Raw genomic sequence first — 9344 nt, 5'->3', positions numbered from 1 at the left:
GGACTGCTCTTCTGATAACGATCCTAAGTGTCTTGACATCCTTTTTCTTCATTAACTTATGCAACATTCGTAGTTTAAAATCTAATTTTGAATCTGTAGAACACCATCTCTCCTCTTCTAGACCTCATCTTCTTTTCCTTACTGAAACTCAGGTGTCTGAGGCAACTGACAGTAGCCCCTTTTCTCTTCCCTCTTACTTTCTTCCCTCTTACTCTTCCCTCTTACTTTCTCTCTCCTCATTTTCAGTTCAAAGTTGGATGTTGCGTTTAAGTGCGCAACGACTTAACCCGCTCTCGTGCTCACGCTCTTGAATCTTCTGAGTTTTCCAACATCTGTCTACGACTACAGAGTCACTCTTAAACTAAATTTATCTGTGTTCTATACCTCTCACCTAACTTCTTTGACTATAAGAAATTCTTTGACTACTTAACTTCCGAAGTGGAGCACATTCTGACTCTCTTCCCTTTTGCAGAGATCTCCATTCTTGGAGACTTCAATGTTCACCACCAGCTTTGGCTTTCCTCTCCCTTCACTGACCATCGTGGTGAACTAGCCTTCAACTTTGCTATACTCCGCGACCTAGAGCAGTTGGTGAAACACCCTACTCGTATTCCTGACCGTCTTGGAGATACGCCCAACATTCTTGACCTTTTCCTGATCCTTCTGCTTATGCTTTCACCCTCTCTTCTCTGTTAGGCTCCTCCGATCACAATCTCATATCTGTATCTTGTTCTATCGTTCCAATCCCTTCTCAGGATCCCCCTAAGCGAAGGTGCCTCTGGCGTTTTGCATCTGCTATTTGGGGGGACCTGAGGAGGTATTTTGCTGATTTTCCTTGGAATGACGACTGCTTCCGTGACAGAGACCCGTCTTTGTGTGTTGAGCGCATAACAGAAGTGATGGTGTCTGGCATGGAGGCGTACATTCCTCACTCTTTTTCTCGACCTAAACCTTCCAAACCTTGGTTTAACACAGCTTGTTCTCGTGCTATACATGATAGAGAGGTGGACCACAAAAGATACTTAAGCCTTCCATCACCAGAATCTCATGCACTTTATATTTCTGCACGGAACCATGCCAAGTCTGTTCTCCAACTAGCCAAAAACTCCTTCATTAATAGAAAGTGTCAAAATCTTTCAAGATCCAACTCCCCTCGTGACTTCTGGCATCTAGCCAAAAATATCTCCAATAACTTATCTTCTTTTTCTTTCCCTCCTTTATTTCAACCAGATTGCACCACTGCTATCACATCTATCTCCTAAGCTGAACTCTTCGCTCAAACCTTTGCTAAAAACTCTACCTTGGATGATTCAGGCTTATTCCTTCCTCTCCTCCACCCTGACTACTTCATGCTATCTATTAAAATTCTTCGAAATGATGTTTTCCATGCCCTCGCTGGCCTAAATCCTCGGAAGGCTTTTAGACCTGATGAGGTGCCTCCTATTGTTCTCCGAAACTGTGCCTCCATGCTTGCACCTTTCCTAGTCAAACTCTTTCAACTCTGTCTGTCAACATCTACCTTTCTTTCTTGCTGGAAGTTTGCCTACATTCAGCCTGTTCCTAAAAAGGGTGACCGTTCTAATCCCTCAAACTACCTTCCTATTACTTTAATTTCCTGTCAATCTAAAGTTTTTTAATCTATCCTCAATAGGAAGATTCTTAAACATCTATCACTTCACAACCTTCTATCTGATCGCCACTATGGGTTCTGTCAAGGCCGCTCTACTGGTGATCTTCAGGCTTTTCTTACTGAGTCTTGGTCATCCTCTTTTAGAGATTATGGTGAAACTTTTGCTGTTGCCTTGGATATATCAAAAGCTTTTGATAGAGTCTGGCACAAAGCTTTGATTTCCAAACTACCCCCCCTACGGCTTTTATCCTTCTCTCTGTAACTTCATGTCAAGTTTCCTTTCTGACCGTTCTATTGCTGCTTTGGTAGAGGGTTACTGTTCTTCTCCTAAATCTATTAACAGTGGTGTTCCTCAGGGTTCTTTCATGTCACCTACTCTCTTATTATTCATCAATGACCTTCCAATCGAAACTTCTCGTCCTATCCACCCCTACGCTTATGATAACACCCTGCACTTTTCCACGTCTTTTGATAGACGTCCAACACTTCAGGAAGTAAACATTTTACACAGGGAAGCCACAGAACGCCACAGACTTCTGATTTTTCTAAAACTTCTGATTGGGACAGAGCAAACTTGGTATTGTTCAGTGCCTCAAAAGCTCAATTCCTCCATCTAACAACTTGACAACTATCCCCTCTTCTTCAATGACGTTCAACTGTACTCCTCTTCTACACTGAACATCCTCGGTCTGTCCTTTACTTATAATCTGAACTGGAAACTTCACATCTCATCTCTAGCTAAAACAGCTTCTATGAAGTTAGGTGTTCTGAGACGTCTCCACCCTCCCAGCTGCTAACTCTGTACAAGGGCCTTATCCGTCCATGTATGGAGTATGCTTCACATGCCTGGAGGGGTTCCACTCATACCGCTCTTCTAGATTGGGTGGAATCAGAAGCTTTTCGTCTAATTAACTCCTCTCCTCTAACTTCAACCTCTCTCTCACCACCGCAGTGTTGCATCTCTAGCTATCTTCTACCGCTATTTTCATGCTAACTGCTCTCCTGATCTTGCTAACTGCATGCCTCCCCTCCTCCCGCGGCCTCGCTGCACAAGACTTTCTTCTTTCTTTCACCTCAATTCTGTCCACCTCCTTTCTAATTATTCATCCCCTTCTCTGATAAACTCTGGAACTCCCTTCCTGCTTCTGTATTTCCATCTTACTATGACTTCAACTCCTTCAAGAGAGAGGCTTCAAGACACTTATCCTTCAGTTTTTAACTACCGCTTTGGACCCTTTTCTGGGCCTGTTATCTCAATGGGCTTTTTTTTTTTTTCATTGGATTTTTGTTGCCCTTGGCCAGTATCCCTCCTACAAAAAAAAAAAAAAAAAAAGATAAAGCAAGAGACACGGCAGAGGGCACAGGAGACACGATGGAGATCACAGAAGATAAATCAGGAGACACAGCAGGGGGGACAGGAGACACTACAGTTGGCACAGTCGTTACAGCAACTGTTGCAGCAGTTCCTGGAGGCGGTACTGCGCAGAAGGAGGCTGCCGCCTCGGCAGAAGGCGTGGCGTGGCGGACGTGGGAATTCGCCGATGAAGAGCGCGCTTGTGTCGGCGGTGTGGAACCACCGGAACCCGCCGATGAAGAGCGCGCCTGTGCCGGCGGAGTGGAACCACCGGAGTCTGCCGAGGAGCGCTGTGCCTGCGATGGCAAGCGTGGCGCCGTGCCAGAGCCTGCGACCGATGTTAAGGTGGAGGTCGGTAAGAGAGAGAGAGAGAGAGAGAGAGAGAGAGAGAGAGAGAGAGAGAGCGTGAAGAAGCATGGGGAGACAGGCGCGTCAAGGCGCTTTGGCTTATAGTAACTTAGTGTAATTTAAAAGTTGTACTTCCATATTAAATTTTACTCACTTCCCTTCTTGTCCGAGAACTGTGTCCCATAGATATTAAAACAAAAGAGTTTCTCTCCCTCATAGAATAATCAGTTCTAACCCAGCCCTCCAAATAACTCCATTACAATTTTTTAAAAATAATGTTTAGATTCAGAGCGAGACACAGAGAGAGCGGCGCGGGATGAACCTTCACTTCCAGTTCTCCACCTCCCCTTCTTTCTTTCTCTCCCTGTTCCCAGTCATATGGCTGGCGACGCCAAGATGAGCCTAAATTACATATCCAAGCCTTGACGTTTCACGGCCTCTAGCAAGCTAGATTTCAGGGGAGCAAAACGTGCAGTTAAATAATTAAGGGAGGCGTGTTTATAATGAGGTGATATGCTAATGAGGGCATATGTGTGATATACTAATGGTTGGGATAAAATAGCGTTACGCCTTGCTATATTGGGTATTATTTGAGTCCTCCATAAGACCATGATCTGGGTGAATGCAGATATAAACTTTGAAAGGGCGTGTATGCCCGTTTACTTTCTATTCCTGTGTGTTGAGTGTTGACTCTATGCACAGTTGTACATTGTCCTGCTGTTCGTTGTGTCTTTGTACAGAGTACTGGTGGGAACAGACATGTATATGTTCTCTTCCCTTTTCTGCGGATGTGCAGTGTACTGTTAAATGCTACTAGTGCCAGGCTCACAACCGTGATTGTCTGACGATAGAAGATTGTATGATATTTGTGCTAGGCTGCAACTATCTACATTCTTTCTTGATTTTCACTAGCTTTGTTGGAGGTGGAAATCCGTCTTCTGGAAAACTGTAGATGTGTTGTTCCTTGGCAAGAATGCATAATATTCTTGTTAGACGTGGGTGATGGTTCAATGGGGTATTATACCTCATGCTGTGGGTTGTCTATACTATCTGTGCTTCTTAGCACATGGTCAATTAATTCTTTCTCAGCTAGGGGGATTAAGTTGACGTTCGTTATACTCCATACCCTGTTGGTGGGTGAAACAGGATAGTGACCTTTTGAGGCCATATAGTTGTTGGTGACCAACAGGTGCCTGGATTCGCCTCGGTGTCCTGCACTAAGCTACAGAGAAGGTAGCTTGGGGATAAGCTGACCTGAGTCAGTGGCAGCTGTGAGCGGGGCTGTATCTGATTGTAACAATATTGTTACGCCCACAGATTCCTGCCCTTCTTACAGCTGTCTCAAACTGGGCTAGCTTTCCCCAATTCACCACTTAAGTGACTTGGTACAGGGCCTAATATGGGTTACAAGGTCCTTTTTTGACTCTTGCACCCTCTACACAGATGGTCAAAATATCGTTACACTAATGAGGTCGCCAGCTTGTTTCATCCATCCACAGGCAAGGTACTATTACAACAATTGCCAATCCACTCCAACAGCTGGGAAGGAATCAACAACCACTTTCCAGGAAGGGACAATCACAACAAGCAACAAGCACATATAAAAGGTTAAAATGTTCTACAAAATATTGCCCTTACCAATTACAAGACAATATCTACCCACTTCTGTAGAACACTATCTTCCTCTGCTATGCGATATAATATCCATCTTTCCTGACGACAAGCTTTGCCCCCTTTCCAGAACGACACAGATTGGAGAAAAAAGATGAATTACCACACAGAGGTGTATAATGATCCTCTATGTGCAGACCCTATGAAGGAGCCATGCATCGCAGTAGCATGTAACAAACACAATATATGTAGACAAATAAGTGGTCCACAAAACAAACAGGAGGGTCCTTGACCACCCACTGTCAATAGGTACTCGACTCGCAAGGAGACGAGGAGTTGCATCATAATGTACACCGAGTGCCGTGCAAGGAAATACATTCACAAGCAGACAGATGGAGACACCTAAGCATTACACATATAGGCAGGGGCGTACTGCAGCAATTTACTCAAATACCCCTTAAATTTTTTTTTTTTTTTTTTTTTATGTAGGAAGGATACTGGCCAAGGGCAACAAAAATCTAATAAAAAAAAATGCCCACTGAAATGCCAGTCCCTAAAAGGGTCAAAGCAGTGGTCAAAAATTGGTGGATAAGTGTCTTGAAACCTCCCTCTTGAAGGAATTCAAGTCATAGGAAGGTGGAAATACAGAAGCAGGCAAGGAATTCCAGAGTTTACTAGAGAAAGGGATGAATGATTGAGAATACTGGTTAACTCTTGCGTTAGAGAGGTGGACAGAATAGGAGTGAGAGAAAGATGAAAGTCTTGTGCATCGAGGCCGCAGAAGGAGGGGAGGCATGCAGTTAGCAAGATCAGAAGAGCAGTTAGCATGAAAATAGCGGTAGAAGACAGCTAGAGATGCAACATTGCGGCGGTGAGAGAGAGGCTGAAGACAGTCAGTTAGAGGAGAGGAGTTGATGAGACGAAAAGCTTTTGATTCCACCCTGTCTAGAACAGCAGTATGAGTGGAACCCCCCCAGACATGTGAAGCATACTCCATACATGGACGGATAAGGCCCTTGTACAGAGTTAGCAGCTGGGGGGGTGAGAAAAACTGGCGGAGACGTCTCAGAACACCTAACTTCATAGAAGCTGTTTTAGCTAGAGATGAGATGTGAAGTTTCCAGTTCAGATTATAAGTAAAGGACAGACCAAGGATGTTCAGTGTAGAAGAGGGGGATAGTTGAGTGTCATTGAAGAAGAGGGGATAGTTGTCTGGAAGATTGTGTCGAGTTGATAGATGGAGGAATTGAGTTTTTGAGGCATTGAACAATACCAAGTTTGCTCTGCCCCAATCAGAAATTTTAGAAAGATCAGAAGTCAGGCGTTCTGTGGCTTCCCACAGAAATGGCCCATCTAACTGTATCCCTCCCAGTCTCCTCTGAAAACGCTGCTTACGACAATGCATCTGTCTCTTGTAAGACATGTACTGTGACTGACCCTAAGAACACATCGCCTCACAGTCATCACAGGATTATGAGGCATGTTAGAGGTGAGGAAGAGGAACGCAGATATAAAATTATATCCAATCGTCACTTCAAACTGCAGTAAAATGTTTATAATGCTTAGTAAAGTGTTTACCATTAGCAACTGAAACAGTAAAGTCACAAAAAAATATAAATCTTGTATTTACCCAAGTGACGAGTTTGGTGTATGCCAAGTTATGTGTCTCAAGCGAAACAAATAAAAAAAAAAACTTTTGGGTTGGACAGCGCGTTGATCGTAAATCATATTTGTTACATGGCAAGTACCCCACTGTGTGTGTGTGTGTGTGTGTGTGTGTGTGTGTGTGTGTGTGTGTGTGTGTATATATATATATATATATATATATATATATATATATATATATATATATATAGAGAGAGAGAGAGAGAGAGAGAGAGAGAGAGAGAGAGAGAGAGAGAGAGAGAGAGAGAGAGAGAGAGAGAGAGAGAGAGAGAGAGAGACTAAAAAGATATGTGGGATGTTTTATATTCAGATTCTTCAAAAAAAGTATAAATTAAGAGGAAATATGATGGAGGTCTTTAAGTGGTATGAAGTATGACATAAGCACATGCTAGATGAAGGTGGATTTAAAAGAAAAAATAGAAGATATATTGATTCTCAAATAGAGTAGTAGATGAAAGAAACACTCAGTAATTAGTTTGTTAACACCTAGTCATCAGGAAGCTTGAAAAGATAACACAAATTTATGGATATAAATAAATGCCTGAATAAATAAATAAATATTGTTATAAAGATGCAAAATATATAATAAAACAAAATGCCACATCTCAAACCATGAGGTGTGAGTTGTGCCTGAGTGCAATATACTGATGTAATACAGAAAATTTATAAACATTAATCTGAGTTTAAATAAATTCTTACATGACACAATTTTCTTCCAACAACCTTTCTTTACTGTGCACTCTTATACACACTAAACATGACATGCATCCCTCCATATATATATATATATATATAATATATATATATATATATATATATATATATATATATATATATATATTGTTATGTCGGGCATAAGTAGTGGGCGAGAAGGAGGGATGAGAAGAGAAACAGAGGGAGAGAGAGAGAGAGAGAGAGAGAGAGAGAGAGAGAGAGAGAGAGAGAGAGAGAGAGAGAGAGAGAGAGAGAGAGAGAGAGAGAGAGAGAGAGAGAGAGAGAGAGAGAGAGAGAGAGAGAGAGAGAGAGAGAGAGAGAGCAAGAAGTTGATGTATCCATGAAAAGTAGGTGATCCTACTACCGAGTTGAATGTAGGATTCTCCACAGTCACTGCTCTTCCCCACTCAATTTATCATATTTTTGTATTACTTCTTTCAATTTGAATTCTTCGTATTTGTTAGCTAAAGAATTGCTCTACACGATGGCATAATTAGTATTCACTCAAGCCCTCTAGTTTAGTCACCAGAATTTTCAGAAGAAAAGGGTTTTATTGTACCAAGTTAGCAGCCTAATGAGCACGCGGGAAGCGGCGCGTTGAGGTGGGATATATATATATATATATATATATATATATATATATATATATATATATATATATATATATATATATATATATATATATATATATATATATATATATATATATATATATATATATATATATATATATATATATATATATATATATATATATATATATATATATATATATATATATATATATATATATGTGTGTGTGTGTGTGTGTGTGTGTGTGTTTATGTAGGAAGGATACTGGCCAAGGGTAACAAAAATCTAATAAAAAAAAATGCCCACTGAAATGCCAGTCCCATAAAAGGGTCAAAGCATTGGTCAAAAATTGGTGGATAAGTGTCTTGAAACCTCCCTCTTGAAGGAATTCAAGTCATAGGAAGGTGGAAATACAGAAGAAGGCAGGGAGTTCCAGAGTTTACCAGAGAAAGGGATGAATGATTGAGAATACTGGTTAACTCTTGCGTTAGAGAGGTGGACAGAATAGGGGTGAGAGAAAGAAGAAAGTCTTGTGCAGCGAGGCCGCGGAAGGAGGGGAGGCATGCAGTTAGCAAGATCAGAAGAGCAGTTGGCATGAAAATAGCGGTAGAAGACAGCTAGATATGCAACATTGCGGCGGTGAGAGAGGGGCTGAAGACAGTCAGTTAGAGGAGAGGAGTTGACGAGACGAAAAGCTTTTGATTCCACCCTGTCTAGAAGAGCAGTATGAGTGGAACCCCCCCCAGACATGTGAAGCATACTCCATACATGGACGGATAAGGCCCTTGTACAGAGTTAGCAGTTGGGGGGGTGAGAAAAACTGGCGGAGACGTCTCAGAACACCTAACTTCATAGAAGCTGTTTTAGCTAGAGATGAGATGTGAAGTTTCCAGTTCAGATTATAAGTAAAGGACAGACCGAGGATGTTCAGTGTAGAAGAGGGGGACAGTTGAGTGTCATTGAAGAAGAGGGGATAGTTGTCTGGAAGATTGTGTCGAGTTGATAGATGGAGGAATTGAGTTTTTGAGGCATTGAACAATACCAAGTTTGCTCTGCCCCAATCAGAAATTTTAGAAAAGATCAGAAGTCAGGCGTTCTGTGGGTTCCCTGCGTGATATGTTTACCTCCTGAAGGGTTAGACGTCTATGAAAAGATGTGGAAAAGTGCAGGGTGGTATCATCAGCATAGGAGTGGATAGGACAAGAAGTTTGGTTTAGAAGATCATTAATGAATAATAAGAAGAGAGTGGGTGACACGACAGAACCCTGAGGAACACCACTGTTAATAGATTTAGGAGAAGAACAGTGACCGTCTACCACAGCAGCAATAGAACGGTCAGAAAGGAAACTTGAGATGAAGTTACAGAGAGAAGGATAGAAACCGTAGGAGGGTAGTTTGGAAATCAAAGCTTTGTGCCAGACTCTATCAAAGGCTTTTGATATGTCCAAG

The sequence above is a fragment of the Scylla paramamosain genome, chromosome 2 (genome assembly GCF_035594125.1).
Source record: "Scylla paramamosain isolate STU-SP2022 chromosome 2, ASM3559412v1, whole genome shotgun sequence".
Lineage (NCBI taxonomy): Eukaryota > Metazoa > Arthropoda > Malacostraca > Decapoda > Portunidae > Scylla > Scylla paramamosain.
This window is presented reverse-complemented; position numbering follows the sequence as displayed.